Source organism: Lepidochelys kempii, chromosome 3 (genome assembly GCF_965140285.1).
Source record: "Lepidochelys kempii isolate rLepKem1 chromosome 3, rLepKem1.hap1, whole genome shotgun sequence".
Classification (NCBI taxonomy): domain Eukaryota; kingdom Metazoa; phylum Chordata; order Testudines; family Cheloniidae; genus Lepidochelys; species Lepidochelys kempii.
The window spans coordinates 137,664,964-137,684,849 of NC_136382.1; positions in this window are offsets into that span (position 1 = coordinate 137,664,964).

Genomic DNA, 19,886 nt, shown 5'->3' on the forward strand with positions numbered 1-19,886 from the left:
TTGTGTAGCACTAATTATTTAGCCATGCAATACTAAGTCAACCTCTTTACAAAAGTCTAAATATGTTACCTATGTTCAGTTAACTTTAAAACCAAATTTGAAATCTCATAAAAAAATAAATTAGTTTCTTTGACAAGACCTGTGCTCCATAAGCCATGTTGATTGGCATTAATTATATTACCATCTTTTACTTCTTTATTGATTGACTCCTATATCAAGTTTTCCATTCAGTTGCCCTGGATTTATATGAGGCTAATTAGCCTACAATAAACCAGGTCATCGGGTTTGATCTTTCTGAATGTGGGTATGATATTCTTATAAACAAGTTCTTATTTACATTAAAAATCTAGTGCTATTACAAATAAGCTTACTCTCTCTCTGTCTTTCTGCCATAAGGATTTTTCTGGAAATACCCATTTTCCTGAATTACACACTAACAAGTATTTCCCATGGCACAAACCCAATTAGACTATACCAAAGCTACCTTCACTATTAGGCTATTTTGAAGTTAAGGCCTTTGATTTTCTCTCTCTATAGAATCATAGAAGATTAGGGTTGAAGAGACCTCAAGAGGTCATCTAGTCCAACCCCCTGCTCAAAGCAGGACCAATCCTCCACTAAATCATTCCAGCCAGGGCTTTGTTAAGCCGGGCCTTAAAACCTCTAATGATGGAGATTCCACCACCTCCCTAGGTAACCTACTCCAGTGCTTCACCGCTCTCCTAGTGAAATAGTTTTTCCTAATATCCAACCTAGACCTCTCCCACTGCAACTTGAGACCACTGCTCCTCGCTCTGTCATCTGCCACCACTGAGAACAGCCTAGTTCCATCCTCTTTGGAACCCTCCCCACTTCAGGTAGTTGAAGGCTGCTATCAATCCCCACTTCTCCAGACAAGTGGATATGTCAGGTTCTGAAACATGTTGCTAGCTAGTTGTCTCTAGCTATATTTATTGTTTGCAAACATGCTCTGGGAATTGTTTGAAATACAGATGAGGTTAACGCAGCTGTACTTTCCAGGAGATAAAATGAGTGGTGTTTATTTGATCGCTTCCTAGAAATGTGAACAGTAAGTTCTAAAGGAAGCAGTAAACTCAGGACACTGTGGGTGAGTCTAGAAAGGAAACTGCTGTAGTGACCTTGCATATATTGGCTGATTGTCTTACTTATCCTTTCAACTGCTTAGCATATCGAGCAGATATCACAATTTTTGACTACTGTTCAGGAAAGCACTTAAGCACTCACTTAAATCCCATTGACTTGAGTGACATTCAATCATGCTCTTAAATGCTTTCCTGAATAGGGATACTTTCCTGAAGTAGGGCATTTGTCAGAATGTTTTTGGCACATTCATACACAGAATGACTTATCACCAGAGCTGAGCACAAAGAGGAAAAGCTGTTTTACAAGGAAATTTCACAACTCTTTGCAGATCAGAGTTTGAAATGGACCCGTTTTATGTCTTTGTGCAGACATTTCTGCAGCATTTTCATCAATACCTTTCCTCAAAATTTTTATTTTAATGGTTATTGAATATTAACCACAAACTACATGTTCTCTGTGCCTCTCCCGTTCTCTGTCCTGTTGACAGCCTGCCTGGCCTCTAGCATAACTTGAAGCAGCCTCAGGGCTTCTCAAACTTCTACTCAGCTGCCTGTGATGTGCAGGGGGCCAACTGGAAATTGGCATTACCAGAACCACAGCACGCTCCTCCCACACCACCTCACTCCCCTGAAACAACCCAGCATGGCGCTTATAGTGAGAGAGGTCAGGTGTGAGACCTTTTATGGCAGCTTTACACCAACCATAGAACCCAAAGGGTGTATCATGTCCCTTTGTCATCTCTTTATGCCTTCAGAGTGGCATCAAGGGTCTGAGATAGAAATAAGAGTTTCTGAGTCACAACCTAGCTATGAGGAGAGCACCATCTCTGCACAGAGCAACTCTACAGAGTCAACAATCTGAAATAAGCACCTAATGAACTGTTTATTCTTGCTGCTGTTTTTGATGCCTCGTTACATGCTCATCATCACTTAGCAACAAATGCTGTTTTGTACAAAGTCAATTACACAGGGATGGTCAGTACCCCAACTTAATTTAGTATTTAAAACTGGCAAAGGACCAGAAAAGGAAAAAAGAAAAGAGAAGAAAAGCAAGTATATAATTAGAAAAGGTCTTTTTAAACTAAAATGTAACACACAAAAAAAAAACCTCACAAAACATCATAAGCAGTACATTTTATTTTTATTTTAACACTTGGAAAATAGAATAAGAATCAGTGGCAAAAATCAACACTGAGTATTTTAACTTTATCGTGCAACATTTCTTTTTAAGGATATGCCAGATGTGAAATGGAAAATAGGTACTCTCTACGGTTCTGTCATTTACCAAAATGCTCTAGTACTTGTCACAGTACTCTGCTCTAATGCAATGTCTTATTACATATTGTACATCACTAAGCAATAAACAGGTTTTGGATTAAATCGGGCTGCCAGGGAGGCTCACGATGATATACTGGAGCTTCAAATGGCAAGGGCAGAAACAGTAGATATATAAAACTCTGTGTAATAATTATAAAAGTTTTAATTAGGCTACTGACATTTAGAAAACAGACAGTGCAAATACCTGTAAGTAACATGCATTGTTTAAAAATCTCAACATCATATCGGATATCCAAGCATCTCCCCAGTGTGGCTTGTTTGGTAACTTCAAAAAGTTTAGGAAACATTGTAGCAAGAACACATTTGTTCCTTAAATGTTTTCTGGAAGCCATATTAAAGGGGTAGTCTTTTGATGTTGAACTCTTCCACAAGTACAGCTTTAATGCTGTTCCAAGAGGAGAATTCAAAACAGAATGATAGAACTGTTTGTTCACAGGTACAATGATAGAACGGTTTGTTCACAGGGTTGAAGTTGTCAGTAACTTTCACTGTTTCAGGCTCTTTGGTATTTTTCTGACAGTCACATACAATTTTCTTTTGTCTGAAACTTGGCATGCAAAGCTACCATTTAAAGGCATGTGTCTGTCTTAAATGGAAAAATACATTTGGTTTTATAATTGAGTTTATCACCCACCAACACTTAAATGTTTTAGTGCCCACTGAAGTCAATGGAAAGACTTCAGGATGTTGGATCAAGATTCAGCCCTTACGTAACTGTGGTACATTTTTCATCCTTATGGACTTCAGTTAAACAGGTAAATTTGATATAGACTGCATTGCTGAGAGGATTGGTAATGGATAAGGGGCCTTTATCTCATGGGCTCAAATTAGCCCAGGTTGGTACTGCTGACTCAAATCACTACCGACCCAAAGTAGCTGAGACTGTGTGAGCTGAGTTGGTAGTTTCAGTCTAGCTCTTGAACCAATGTCCAAATGACAAGATAAAATAAATTGATTAATAATAAACACAGATGCTAATGCAAATACTATTACAACTATTAATATATTTGTATTAATTAATTCAGGTATGTATTAAATTTCAGCAAAATGAGTGTCAAAGTTCAGGACAAATGCACCAGTATTCCTCCTCAGCAAGGGCACCTGCTCTCTGGCTTCTGGCTCTCCTGGCCATCACCTCTCTTGGGTGGAGATGTGCATCTCTTTCCCTTCTGACTGGTGTATCTCCAAGCTGCACAGGTCCCTGCCTTCACCTTGTTATTCCCAGCACACACAGGTTGCCCAGCACACCTGTTTGCTTCCTCTTCAGAGATGGGTAACAGGTGTAATTGCTACAGATATAAATACCAAACAGCACTTCCTATTAAGGTAAAAAAACTACGGGGAAAACATATTAAAAGAATATAAACACAGGCTAAATACCTTACCAGACTTCACCCCAACCCTAACATAGATTCTGGCAGGAACAATCCTTCAAAGGCCCACCCCAGGGGATTCCTTGTGGTCACAAATTCATAATAGATTCAGTTCAGAACAAGCACCCATTCTTGTGATGCCTCAGTAGTCCCAGTACTTCCAACCCTTTCCAAAGCATTGAGGCCCTACATGAAACAGGCATCCTGACCATTTGCTGGATCAGGAAGGCGGCCATGAGCCAGTTGAAAACCAGGCTATTTATCCAAAATATGCTATCTTTGTCTGTTGGTCCATGGAGAATCGTGTGTGTGTGTGTGTGTGTGTCCCTCCCTCCGATCCTCCAGGGTGGTTTCAAAGGGCTGGTAATACAGGAAGAACATTAGCATACCCCTCCCTACTAGAAAAGGTATATACAGTGCCATAATAATGAATACGCAACAGCATTTTTAATACAAAGTATCCCAAAGGCATTCACCCTAATTCAATAAGGTATAATGTCAGTTTGTCACGGACAGAACAAGAGACTGACTCTATAACAGTGGTCCCCAAACTGTGGGATACACCCAATTGGGGCAGCATGGAGGAACATCGGTGAGGGGACATGGCAGGGCCATCCAGCCCTGCTCTGCCCACAGCTCCACTCTGACCCCAATCCTGTCCCCAACGCCCAGCCGCAGCCCTAGCTCCGCTCCCAGGCCCCCTGCTACTGGCCACTGGTCCCCAGTCCGGCTACAACTCCACTCCTGGACTGGGGGTGGCGTGGACACTTTCCATTTCCATAAGAGGGGGCACGAGAAGAAAAGTTTGGGGATCACAGCTCTATAGCTTGGTGGTTAGGTCACTGGCCTGAGACAGGGAAGACCCAGGTTTGCAGCCTTATTCTACCTGCCTTATTTAGAACATCTGTGATAAAAAACTCTGCTCTGAATAAGGAAGACCAGGTCTTGAACCTCCCAAGGTGAGTGCCCTAACACACACTTCCATGAAACAGAATTGCTGTTCTCTGGCCAGCTCTCAAAGACAGAACCTGTCCTGAATAGTATGTAGTCCAAATTAAGACAAGACTCAACAAGCAGGTATGACAGACAATTGGAGGGGCAAGGGAAAAACTCTCGGGTAATGAGAGGAAAATATAGTTCTACATCCTAGTTATGTAACAATTAGCAGGTAACATAACTGATATTTGATGTCAACTTCTGTAGGAGGGACCAAGGAATGGGGGCGGCATTTAATGAATCATCATTTAACAAATGTCATTTTCATACAAACATAATGACCATTTTGCAATTGATAATTATTTAATATCATTTCAGGCAATGTCTTAATATTTTATGTGGTTATATTACCACTGTTTTAACTTACAGGGTGAGGTTTTTTTATTAAATAACTTTGAAACATATTGCATTATTAAACTTCTGTTTAAATATTATTAATTTTATTTTTGGTATTTAGTCTGATAGTAGCCAGTGAGCAGCCATTTTCTTTGTCTCCCTCACCTTTAAGTTTTGGATATTCTTTAGTATTACCACATACATCTGGAACATCTACCCATTTTGGGTCTCATCCTCTTCTCAGTGAAGTCAGTGGAAGCTTTCCTGTTGACTTCAGGGAGAACAGAAGCAGGCCCTTAATGCACTGATACGTTATAAAGTTGGAATATTCTTGATTTGCAACTCCTACTCTGTTGGTTAGCTATGTAAGTCATCAAGCCTGAAAATAATCATTACCATGTGATCAATCCTCTTGAATTCTTGAGTTGAGTATACACTTTGGCAAGCACAATATTCAAGTGCTGGAGCTAAAAACTAGCTTTTCTGTAACTTTTATTTAGTAAAATTTGAGTATGCTATATTTGCAGAAAGTGAACTTGAACAGATGACATCTGCTCCCACAACAGGCTCCAGCACCCCTCAACCTGCCATTCTGTATTCTTAAAGGTGAGGAAGTGTGTTTGATCTTCTAGAGCCAACCAGCTGGCCCATTCTCCCCACTCTTGAGTCTGGTCTTGCCTTCAGGGAACAGCCCAATGTCCTGATTCTACACTCTCCACTGGGGATCTTCTTCTGGGGATAGCCAGGTAGCCCAGTGCTTACTTTTGTCTTCACCACCTAACCAACCTGAAAGATAATTTATGTGATCATGTTTATTAATACAGCATCTTAGCCATAGGCCATTGCATTTAACACAATAAATAAATGCAAATTTTAAATTGACACAACTCAAAAACAAACAGAAAAAAGCAACAAACGTTAAGAACAAATTAAAAAACAAGATGATCCTTCTCTAAAATCAGTTACACCTTTAAAATCACCACTTCTAAAATTATATAAAAATAATGGCCAAAAGTAGCCCCTCCTTCATATACTTTCTCATTTTTATGGCTGACCAGGCAAGTAGGAAAATGATCCATCTAACTGAAACATTTTCACTATGTAGCAAGTATTTTAATTTCTGAGGTGGTGTGGTAAAAGACATCTGGGACAGGAATGGAGCTAAAGGACAGTCTTAACATTCAATCCAATTATTTCCTGTAACCATGGACATTATTTAAGTTAGAAAGCCAAGGAGACATATTTGCTGTGTGAACATTTGCCATATCCAGTTGTTTGCAGCTTAATTAACATTTTATACTTTTACCTACAGTCCTACCCAAGTCAATTTCTGAAAAGCTCAAAGAATGGTAGAACAGTATACTTTAGGGTATATATCTTGTTGAGCTGTTCCTCCAGACATAACCTTGGAAGGCGCTGTTGATTCATATGCCAAATATGGAGTCAGTAATTAATATAAAAGCATTGGGCCTTGTTTGTACTAGCACAATCCCCTAACTCTGCCCTGAATAAAACTGCTGTGGTAAAATTTAGGAGGCCGAGCATTCTCCTTAACAGATTTGTTTTGCACAACCTCTAACTTGCTAAAATACTCCCAGCCCCAGATTTCTGCATCATGTAGAATTTGGACACAGGCTTTATCTTTGAAAATTTAAGAGCCTGAGTGATTAGATTACCCCTTGTGGACCACAGTGAAACAGAGCACTGCTTCCATAGAATTTAAGGCTTTCTTCTTTACTGCCTCTATATAATTATCCCACTGGCTATTACATATACAAGAAATTCACACATAGGGGAAAAACCTGACCTATTCAATATAATGGCCATCAATCATCCATTTATACAGCCTTAGTCTGCAGCCAAAGGCAATTACTTTAGTTTTCTGATAGCTTATGGTCAGATACAAAGAGCTAAAGTCCTTTAAGATGTGCTTCAAACCCAGGGGAGTTGAGGACAGCAAAACCATTTTTTCTGCATAAAGAAAGGTTGGCACAAATGGGTTCAAAAATTTGGGAGGAAAACACACAACCCTTCTAAAGTTGTCACCACCTTATTAATATAAAAATTAAAAAAAGAAAAGTTGTAGTAGTAAGCAACGCTGATGAACAGGGTCCATTAGCTCATTTTTCTGCCCTATCCTAACTTTAGCTACCATTTGACGATGAAGGGTTCTCAGGATACAAAGTAGCTGAGGGTCTATGACAGTCTCTTGCAAATTTCTCCAAGAGATGACCGTTGTCAATAGAATCAAAAGCCAATTTCAGGTCAAGAAAGGCTGCATACAATTTTCCCTGCTTAGGAGAACAATATTTATGAATCAAATGAGAGAGGACATAACAGTTATCAATGATAGGTCTGCCATTCCAGAAACCAGTTAAGTCCTTGGCAAAGAAATTACAATTCTCTGCCCAATGATGTACATGATAATTGTGTCTGCCAATAATACAATACTTTACACTTATATAATATTTTTTGTCAGAGCTCTCAAAGTACATATTAACTTTTAGTATTAGTAACCCCATTTTCCAAATGGGAATCTGAGATACAGAAGGATGCATCTCCTCACTTCAAACGCTGTTCTTTAACCACAACACAGTCAATATTAATGTTATACATCATTTGGATATTTCTTTCTATAATTTGGGCAAACATTCCACTAAGTAGTGGAATGAAATCATGGGCAATATTCTATTCCCAGAAGGCACTGAAAGTCTGACCCTGTCTCAGAAAACCTCTGAGGACTAAATTTCAGCTTAGAATACACAAAAATGAGAGGTTTCAGAGTAACAGCCGTGTTAGTCTGTATTCGCAAAAAGAAAAGGAGTACTTGTGGCACCTTAGAGACTAACCAATTTATTTGCGCATGAGCTTTCGTGAGCTACAGCTCACTTCATCGGATGCATACCGTGGAAACTGCAGAAGACATTATATACACACAGAGACCATGAAACAATACCTCCTCCCACCCCACTGTCCTGCTGGTAATAGCTTATCTAAAGTGATCATCAAGTTGGGCCATTTCCAGCACAAATCCAGGTTTTCTCACCCTCCGCCCCCCCACACAAATTCACTCTCCTGCTGGTAATAGCCCATCCAAAGTGACCACTCTCTTCACAATGTGTATGATAATCAAGGTGGGCCATTTCCTGCACAAATCCAGGTTCTCTCACTCCCTCACCCCCCTCCAAAAACCACACACACAAACTCACTCTCCTGCTGGTAATAGCTTATCCAAAGTGACCACTCTCCCTCCAATGTGCATGATAATCAAGGTGGGCCATTTCCAGCACAAATCCAGGTTGAGAAAACCTGGATTTGTGCTGGAAATGGCCCAACTTGATGATCACTTTAGATAACAAGGTGGGCCATTTCCAGCACAAATCCAGGTTTTCTCAACCTGGATTTGTGCTGGAAATGGCCCACCTTGATTATCATGCACATTGGAGGGAGAGTGGTCACTTTGGATAAGCTATTACCAGCAGGAGAGTGAGTTTGTGTGTGTGGTTTTTGGAGGGGGGTGAGGGAGTGAGAGAACCTGGATTTGTGCAGGAAATGGCCCACCTTGATTATCATACACATTGTGAAGAGAGTGGTCACTTTGGATGGGCTATTACCAGCAGGAGAGTGAATTTGTGTGGGGGGGCGGAGGGTGAGAAAACCTGGATTTGTGCTGGAAATGGCCCAACTTGATGATCACTTTAGATAAGCTATTACCAGCAGGACAGTGGGGTGGGAGGAGGTATTGTTTCATGGTCTCTGTGTGTATATAATGTCTTCTGCAGTTTCCACGGTATGCATCCGATGAAGTGAGCTGTAGCTCACGAAAGCTCATGCGCAAATAAATTGGTTAGTCTCTAAGGTGCCACAAGTACTCCTTTTCTTTTTACAAAAATGAGAGTATATTTTGTTTGTTTTGCTAGTTTGTCTGCAACTGTTTGTAAGCATGAAAATATAGGAATGACAGGATTGCTCTTACAGAAGATACAAAACTCTCATCCTAATATGAGAGGCTTGTTAAATAGATACTTTATTAGTAAGGCACAATAAATAGGGATGGTGAAAAAAATTCTGTCAAAATTGTTGTTCAACTGAAAAAAAAAAGACATACATTTTATTTAGTCAAGTGTCTGTCTGCAGAAAATTTCAACTTTACATTTTAAAAGAAGCCCCAAATCCAAAAAGATATGCCACCATGGAGCCTCATAGGGATTGCAGTTTGGTTGCCTCCTCTAAGAGCCAGGCTCCCCAGCGAGACTTTGTCTCTCATGAGGCACCATGATTATGGGACTCCCATGATACCCCACCTCCTTTCACCAAGAGGGGAGACAGTGGTGCATCATGGGAGATGTTGCCCAATCAGGGAGGCTGGCCCATAAAGGAGAATGGAGGTATAGTTTAGTGCCTAAAGTTCACAATGAGGCACTGTGGCAGTATTCCCAAATGGAAATATTTCAGCCCAAAATCAAAATAATTTGGTTTTCCATGTTTCACTGAAAAGTCAATTTTCCATGGGAAAAATAATCAATTTTTCTGATGAATTCTAGCAATCCTATTTACTGCAATACAGTTATTGCAGGATTTTTAAAGCAACTTTTTTCTCCAACCAGCTGAGATTTATAAGGGATAAAAATAAATTGCCCAGGGATTATTTCAAATTCAGAATGTGAGCTGTCACTATCATAGTGATGCAAGTTAAGTTCCCCTTTCTGAGAGTTATATAAGTGTTACAAATTTGCTTTCATTGTGCATTATTATATGAGGAGGCCAACTTCACTAATCCTTCTGGGACTGAAGCTTTCATTCTCTCTGCTGCTGGAGATGTTATTACAGGCAGCCAAAAGAATGAGAAAAGAAATGGATTTTGATAGCTGATATCACACGGGATCATTTCCAAATTACATTTTTAGATTGCCATTACAATGATAATTGTTTAAGTTTCTACTTGAAGACTTTAAAAGATCAACTGTTTGGTTTCACTGTTTATGCCAAAACAATCCACAGCCCATCTAAGTCAATAAAAAAAAAATTAAGATTGATTTCTGAGGGCTTTGGATCAGGCCCTTAAAGACTCTCTTTTTACTAGAGCTTGGTAAAGGAGTTTTGGTTTCTAAGTTGTGTCTGAGAGCAGTCAGTTGCTAGTATTCAATATTCTTTCATTTTAATTCAAGTTATGTGGGTGAGTTTTGATTGGATATATAGGTCACATGGTATGTTTCTGCTCTCTGATGAGATAAGCTTAACTCTTAGAATCCAGACATCTAGTGTAAATATTCATGTTTACAAGTTCAACATTCAGTCTATGAATATTCTCCAATATTTGCTTAAAACTCTTTTTCTGCAAGCATTTTTGCCACTAAACACATTTGTTTGAAGACTCACAGAAGGCAAACAGAAAAGACATGAACACAGTCAAAGTGAACTTGTTTACAAATGCCAGTGAATATTTGTAAGAACTTATTGCAGTATTCACACAGCCTCGCTATTCCTTTGTGACCATGCTGATCAAGCCAAACTGGTTAAATTATTAGAGACAGCCATGGCAGAGCCTTGAGAAGCAGGAAACTGTTGCCAGCTACTATCAGTGATGCTACCTCTGAGCAATGTTTACTGATGAATTTAGCAATGAAAGGAAAGTGAGAAGAAAAAGCTAAGAACGTGTGTATTTAAAACCTTGTTTTCCTTACTACTTAGTTCTGTAACTATTAGTTTTTACAGCTTTTCAGCAAATCCAGGCTTCCATAATTTTATACACTGCATGATAACACAACTATCACAAATGCTGCTTCCCACCAAAAATAATGGCTATGTATAGTCAAGACCCTGCTGCATGGTCCCTGAGCACTAGAAGTCCCTGACTGCCAGTCCTTAAAAAGGGCCCATAACAGGTATGCTGAACCACACATGCCTTTAAAGACTCATCGTGTTCTATTAAACCAAGTACTGTGCAATGGAAAGAACGAGCCACCTGCCACACCTATCCAAAAAAATCAGAGGATGGAGGAGCTACAGATTGTCTGTCTGATTTTTCCCCACAAAAGCAATGGAGTACTAAAGTCTGTTGTTGGGGGAAAAGATAGCTGAATGAATGGAGGTAGTGTTCAAAATGGGAACACTCAAAGGCTAAGAGAAAAGGAGTACTTGTGGCATCTTAGAGACTAACAAATTTATTTGAGCATAAGCTTTCGTGAGCTACAGCTCACTTCATCGGATGCATTCAACTGAAGTGAGCTGTAGCGCATGAAAGCTTATGCTCAAATAAATTTGTTAGTTTCTAAGATGCCACAAGTACTCCTTTCTTTTTGTGAATACAGACTAACATGGCTGCTACTCTGAAACCTGTCAAAGGCTAAGGACACTTTAAGTGAAACATTTCTTTCATTCGCAAAGGGTGCAGCTGGATGCAGGTTAAGATGAACAAGTAGAGCTTTATTAAACCCTGTGGACTTCTCTGTCCATGTTGCTGATTTGCTTTTAGCCTAACCACACATTCTCTCTTCTAATGGTGTTCCTATGATAACAATCCATCCAGGGAAATGGGGCCCCTGATTCCAGTTACACTGACCATGATATATCTTCCCTATTTCACAAAAATTTTAATATAAACACAAAAACAAATAACTGATGCCCACACACCTACTCCATGCCTCTTTGGACAGAGGATATTAACACATAGCCAAGTTGGAGCCTTGTCTTTACCACAGACGCAGCTGGTTACATAGTCTGAAATAGTTTGGTTTTCTGAATTCTTAGATAGGAATTATAGGACTCTCCTGACTCTGGTATGTGCATTCTAGTTCACCAAAGAATGTCATGTGAAGTCTCAGATAAAAGCTTGTGTCACACTGGTCATCAATATTGTTGCTAAACACATGTACAGATGTTATGTAAGGAATTATGTATATGTATTGAAAATTATAAGGTCTGTCTAGGGACTGGTCACCAGCAAAGGTGAAATTTTTTTCCTGTTGGACAAGAAATATTTATCTAGCTGGCTCTTTGCATTTAAATTAAGTGTCGTATAGTTCACAGTGGGTGTCTTCCCACAAGTCTGAACTGAATGCAAATGGAGGATTGTAAGAAGTTCAAAGAAAGAAACTAACAGGAAGGAAAAAAAAGGGGGGGTGGGATGGGGAGAGGAAGGTGGACAACCCTACCTAGAAGTGCACTTCAAAAGTTTACTCTACTTTATTTGAGGAGCAAAGAAGGCACTCAGTCATCCCTCACCTAGGAAGTAAATGAACAGTGAATTTTCTTCATTAAAGTGGGATCTCAACCAGGCTTGTTTGAAAATTCTGAAAAGAATTTTGGGTGAGATAACCCTCTTTAGAGGGGTTAAGCTGCTAGTTAAGTGTAGTCTCTAGAAAGTGTTATGATTTTGTTTCATATATAACCATTTGTTTCCAATATGCTTACTATCACTTGAATCTCTCTTCCTTGATAATACAGTTATTCTTGTCATCACTATAAATATAACTAAGTGCTGTGTTTTAAGATGTGTGGTCCTGAGCTGAATTTTACAAGCTGGTGTGTACCATTCTTTTGGAAACAGCAGACTTGGTTATTCTGTAAGCATTCAGTGGATAAGGGGCTGGACACTGCTGAGAACGCTCTGAGGACTTGGGGGTTGGTGTATATATATCGCGACTTGTACATAGAGAGAGCAAGATCTGCAGAAGCTTGGAAATTAGAGCTTATGCTGACAGAGGCTGGTGGTTTCAAGGAGCTGATCCACTGCAGACACAGACAAGACTTCCTCCCACTAAGGACAGGTGATGGTGGGATGCCTCACAACCTGGGGTTCCCATGGAGAATGTCATACCTGTCTCCAAGTCTAACAAACTCTCTCTCTCTCTCTCTGGAGTCTCTGTCCTCCCTCTGGGGTTGGTCTCCAGATGGTCTTCTGTCTGTCCCTCTGTTCCGTTATGAGATGTGTATCTCTATAGGCTCTGGGTGTTGTCTGCTGGCTCATAAGTGCCTCCTGTTCTTTTGGATCACTTGTCCCTCTCGTGTAGTCACTTTGTGTGACTTGGGTGCCACTACACCTGTCATAAATATAAAGGGAAGGGTAAACCCCTTTGAAATCCCTCCTGACCAGGGGAAAGCTCCTCTCACCTGTAAAGGGTTAAGAAGCTAAAGGGAACCTCGCTGGCACCTGACCAAAATGACCAATGAGGAGACAAGATAGTTTCAAAAGCTGGGAGGAGGGAGAGAAACAAAGGGTCTGTGTCTGTCTGTATGCTGGGTCTTTGCCGGGGATAGACCAGGAATGGAGTCTTAGAACTTTTAGTAAGTAATCTAGCTAGGTATGTGTTAGATTATGATTTCTTTAAATGGCTGAGAAAAGAATTGTGCTGAATAGAATAACTATTTCTGTCTGTGTATCTTTTTTGTAACTTAAGGTTTTGCCTAGAGGGGTTCTCTATGTTTTTGAATCTAATTACCCTGTAAGATATCTACCATCCTGATTTTACAGGGGGGATTTCTTTATTTCTATTTACTTCTATTTTTTATTAAAAGTCTTCTTGTAAAAAACTGAATGCTTTTTCATTGTTCTCAGATCCAAGGGTTTGGGTCTGTGGTCACCTATGCAAATTGGTGAGGCTTTTTATCCAACATTTCCCAGGAAAGGGGGGGTGCAAGTGTTGGGAGGATTGTTCATTGTTCTTAAGATCCAAGGGTCTGGGTCTGTAGTCACCTAGGCAAATTGGTGAGGCTTTCTACCAAACCTTGTCCAGGAAGTGGGGTGCAAGGTTTTGGGAAGTATTCTGAGGGGAAGGACGCGTCCAAACAGCTCTTCCCCAGTAACCAGTATTAGTTTGGTGGTGGTAGCGGCCAGTCCAAGGACAACGGGTGGAATATTTTGTACCTTGGGGAAGTTTTGACCTAAGCTGGTAAAGATAAGCTTAGGAGGTTTTTCATGCAGGTCCCCACATCTGTACCCTAGAGTTCAGAGTGGGGGAGGAACCTTGACAACACCCCTCCCGACTCCTTTAGTCCTTTCCTTTTGGTGTCTCTCTAACTGCTAGAGTCACACAGGAGTGACTGTCTCTACTGCCAGTAGGTCCTTGGCTGATCTGTTGTACTCTAGTGCCTGCTTCCGATGGTTGGCCATTTCTTCTCAGCAGTATCCCCGCTCTTCTGGCTGCTCTTCTGGACTCCCCTCATTGGTAGCAGGGTTTTGGTCCTTTGTCCCATAAGTGCTTGCACTGGACTGTTTTGACACCCTTATGGGGTGTTCCTGTGTGCCAGAAATGCTAACAAAGGGTTGTAACCAGAAGAAACAACCCTGTGTAACATTGTCTTAGCCGAGGGCCTGCCTGTGAAGGAACGGGGAGCAAAAAGGGACAGTTTTTTCCTTGGTCTCCTGTTTGAGATGGTCCTGAAACTGAGTCATTTTGTGACCTGGCACAATGGGTCACAGCACCACTCAGGCTTGTCTCAGCTGCTCCTGCATCATGATGGAGGGGTGACTGGGCCAAACTGGAGTGGTGCTGCAGCTCTATGTACGAGGTTACAACACCCAGAGCAAGGAGTCAGGCCCAGCCCTACAGGACAGGAGCCACTACTATAGGGTGAGGGCAGGGTAGGCTTCCTCTCAACCTTTCCACCCCCAAGGGCCTCCTATGTTTTTGCACACTTGATTTTCAAGGGGGGTAGGCCTCAATTTCAGAAGGGTGGGGGGGCCTCAGTTTGCCCTAGCCCCCAAAAACCTCTGTGCAGGCCTGCTTTTAGGTGGATTCCATTTTACGATTATTCTCTTGGTATACAGGGGAGGTGGTGTGGTGGTCATACTTCAATATGCTTGCAAATTCCATGAATTCTTCTGAGACCAATTGGGGTCTGTTGTCAATGAATACCTTGTCCAGAATGACGTATCTCACAAAGTGGGCTCTCCATTTGCCAATCACTGATTTGGTTCTTGTATCAGGCAGGGCAGCAACCTCCCCAAAATTGGAATGGTAGTGCACTGTAATCAAGCACTGCTTTTCACTTAAGGTAAATGAGTCTACTCCCACCTTTTTCCATGGTCATGTGGTAAGAATCTGTTTCTGCTAACAGTTATCATGCTACTGGCAGGTGTAACAACCTTCAACAAGGAGTGGAGTTGTGTATTTTTTCCTGGCCAGTAAATACTCAATGCCCAGGTGTGAGGCATATTTTTTTGCATGACATCTTTTTTTACTGAGGCAGGGACAACAGCTGTGTCCTCAGAATATGATTCCTCTGCACATCTTTAATTTAAAAATATGGTCGTGCTCCTATTGGTACTTGGCCTTTGTCTTCTGACCACATTGCTGGTATCAGTCTCTTGACTGCCTGTAGTTGGATGTCCTGTTCTGTAGCCTCTTTGATTTCCATCAGCTTCATGCCACAGCTGCTAACTTTCACGCAGTACATAAGCACGCCGACTTTCACAATAAGCCAAAAATCAAGCCAATCCCATTTCAAAACAAGGCCAAAACAAGCCAATCCCTAAGAACCCCAACTCCCTATGTTACTAGATCACTGGTCATGCAGTCTGGGGCTGTGGAGGGCCTGCTGTGCACCCCTGACTCTCTCTCCCTATTGATCCTGCTTGCCCCTTGCCCCTGCTTGCTGGGAGTTGATCAAAAAAAAAAAAAAAAAAAAAAGAAGCAACAAGCTGCAACAAGCAACAAGCTACAAGCCAAACAAGCAACAAGCCAAAAACTAGCGAACAAGCAACTCACAAGCCAATTAAGCCAAAAACAAGCTGAACTTCTGTGTTTTTTTTCTCCATGGGTTTGGTATGTCTGCTTCAGTCCTGAAATTAGGACACTTTCAGTCTCTCAGCTGTGAGCAGATGTCCAAAATATGTGATCTTATACTGTTTGAGTTGCATTTTTTTCTGTGTTTAGTTTTTGTTCTTGTCCCTGCATTGTGGTAGAAAAGCTTTTCTATCATTGTCTCATTCAGCTCTTGTATCATTATGACCTTCATCTACACTGAGTATGTCATCTGTAATTATTTCACCTAGGCAGTCCTTTCTGTGCTTGGGCGAGTCTTCTCTGGAACCTCTCTGGTGCTGGGCATGCCCATTGGAATGCACATCCGTAGTGACCAAGCAGTGTCCCTCCCATCGACACTGCTAAAAAGAGCAGTGTAGTGTCTCACTGCCTCCCCACACTTCTTTGCCCTTGTGGCTGAGTTGCTTCCAGCATAACTGCACTTGCTTCCAGCCTAACTGCCCTCACTTCCTGTTCTGCTGGTGTCTCCTTGATTATAATCCCTTCAGAGAGCATGAGCCCTCTGGCTCCAGTTCCACTGAGCATGATACAAATCTAGCCAAGTTTGGACTACATATGAAACTTAAACCAGGTGGATTTTCCCCAGTTTTAAAGAACAGTAAGATAAGCAAAGGAGAACAAGTGGCAACTAGAATTTTGTGGTTCATTTTAGTTGTATCACATCATGCCAGACACCACTAAAAAAATGTTGTCTTTTTCACACCTGCAGAAAGTGTCCCACACTTAGGCCTTTTTAATGTGCTTGATATTTATGTGCAATGTCTCTAATTTCTGTACAGAAATTTGAAACATTATAGGATAAAGCTGGTAGCAGCATTTTGAAAACAAATCCAACACATTCACCTTGAATCTCAAAACAGCTTTACAACATATAGACTCTACATTTCTTTATGCCACACATTTCCATAAGATTGTTTTTTTTTTTATTTTTGTTCTGTTCCTGTACTTACACTTTTTATTAGAATAGTTGATTTAAATATTTTTATCCTTTATCCATATGGAAGCCTTGCCATAAAGTTAATTAACAGCTGTATTTTTATATTACCATTTTATGCTTGGCATACGCTGTTAAATTTACAGTACCATAGCTTCCAAGTATCTTGATCAGCATCCAAATGCAAACAAAAAGGGTTGTGTATATCTCAATGTCAGATATCCATGCAAGCGAAACACGAGTCAGCTCAAGAGAAAAAACTCTTGACACACAGCACTGAACTTTCTGCATAGAGAGAGAGCCTTAACATGTTATCACTCATATAAACACAATGGGCCAAATTCTGCTTTCATTCACACCTGTTTAAATCCAGAATGCTCAGATTACTCTCATGGAGTTATTCTGGATTTACAATGATAAAACTGTGAGTAAATGTAGGTTCATATTTGTAATTCCATTAACTTTCATGAAGTTATTGCTGCTTTACAATAGTGCTGGTGAGAAGACAATAGCCCCACAGGGTTTAAATGATTTATTTTTCAAAAAGCTGACTCATAAATATCAGAGGGGTAGCTGTGTTAGTCTGTATCCACAAAAACAAGGAGTTCAGTGGCACCTTAAAGACTAACAGATTTATTTGATTTATTTGAGTTGGAACTGAAGAAGTGGGTTTTTCACCCACGAAAGCTTATGCCCAAATAAATCTGTTAGTCTTTAAGGTGCTGCCACACTCCTCATTGTTTTCATAAGAAATTGGATCAATACAATCAAATATGCTCTTATTTACACCAAGGGTAAATACAGAGTGTGATGGGTTGGATCCCCCATCTGGGATGCCACTTGCTGAACTGGGATTTTACTGAGCTTCCCCTGGTCAATCAGCCTGGGTTCCATCTCCCTGCCTTGCTGCATTAGGCTCTTCGGCCTCTTACAGCGCACACACACACACAGGTAGAGCCACACCCTGCTGCAGACACAGACTGAAGTCAGCTCTGTGTGAGAGGACTCCCCCGCAGCACTCACGTGCACACCACTTTTTGGGAGATAAACCAAAAATAATACTGTCTTATGCTGCTTAGAAAAATCTGCACAGCTCATGCTCACTTTCCTCTCCTCTAAGTGCTTCAGAATTGATTCCTTGAGGACCTGCTCCATGATTTTTCCAGGGACTGAGGTGAGGCTGACTGGCCTGTAGTTCCCAGGATCCTCCTCCTTCCCTTTTTTAAAGATGGGCACTACATTAGCCTTTTTTCAATCGTCCGGGACTTCCCCCAATGGCCATGAGTTTTCAAAGATAATGGCCAATGACTCTGCAATCACATCCGCCAACTCCTTTAGCACTCTTGGATGCAACGCATCCGGCCCCATGGACTTGTGCACGTCCGGCTTTTCTAAATAGTCCCGAACCACTTCTTTCTCCACAGAGGGCTCATCACCTCCTCCCCATGCTGTGCTGCCCAGTGCAGTAGTCTGAGAGCTGACCTTGTTTGTGAAGACAGAGGCAAAAAAAGCACTGAGTACATTAGGTTTTTCCACATTCTCTGTCACTAGGTCGCCTCCCTTATTCAGTAAGGGGCCCACATTTTCCTTGACTTTCTTCTTGTTGCTAATACCTGAAGAAACCCTTCTTGTTACTCTTAACATCTCTTGCTAGCTGCAACTCCAGGTGTGATTTGGCCTTGCTGATTTCACTCCTGCATGCCTGAGCAATATTTTTATACTCTTCCCTGGTCATTTGTCCAATCTTCCACTTCTTGTAAGCTTCCTTTTGGTATTTAAGATCAGCAAGGATTTCACAGTTAAGCCAAGCTGGTCGCCTGCCATATTTACTATTCTTTCTACACATCGGGATGGTTTGTCGCTGTAACCTCAATAAGGATTCTTTAAAATACAAAATACTGCAAGGGTGGACCACCAAGGTTCCAGAAGAAGGTCATTGTAAATGGTGGGTCATGCCATAACATGCATCTGTTTCAATGTTCCACTAAAAGAAATTCTGGTGTCCCCTGTTCTCAGCCAACAGGTTGGGATTCTCATCTAATTATGTAAAATATGGCCAGACATTATTGTGACTTATAAATTTACAAAATAAATAATTAACTAACTGTTTTTAGACAAAATCCCAACCCTGTGCCCTCCTTTCTTTTGCACTTTGATTCAATTAACCTCTGGATTTTCTTGCATTCTAATCTACCGTAATTGCAGCTGCTCTTTCCTAGTTTATCTAGTTCCACTGTGGTGGCAGGCACCATACCGCTGTCTCATATTGGTATCAGCTCATAAGAATAAGCTCAGAGAAAGGAGAATGGAAGGGTGAATCCCTGTACCCGGTAGTTCTATTCATTGGGACAGACGAAGACTGGACAACTTAGGCCCTGGATAACACTGGGGAGCTGTATTTTTTACTTGGGAATCCTGTTTAAATCATTTGACTACAAAGTGTGCACTTTCCAATACCAGAATGTCTGAGTCACTCTGATTTGCTGGCTCATGACAATAGGATAGAGATAAATAGTTGATGAAACGTGTGAAACAAAGACAGAGAATAACACCTGCTCAATGTTTCCACTACAGCAGAAGCATGCAGGGCATTATTCCAGTAGCACACAGCATGGTTCAATGGGTTTGAGATTGCTTGGACTCTGTTATTTCTTCCCTCTTCTTCAGCAGCTTAGAAAAAAAAGCTACTCTTAAGCCTGCTGTGCCCATTCATGATTTAATGTGCTGATTGAAGCATCATCCTACCTGAGCAGTATGTGGCACTAACGGAGTGGACGTTCAACAGAAATGCCTTGGTGTTAGAGCAGTTTCACCATCCCAGGCTTTAAAGCAGGCTAGCCCGTGTTTATTTTCTACCAACTATTTCAAACAGAGTGGAAAACTTTAGAAAGGATATTTATAATTATTTATGTTATAGTAAACCTACAGCTTTTTCAAAAGAACCCTAATTCATACACAGTCAGTCAATCGAAGGGATTCTAAGTGCATTTTAATGCAGTGGATATTAAAGTGCATGTTCTGGCTTGGATCACACACAGAA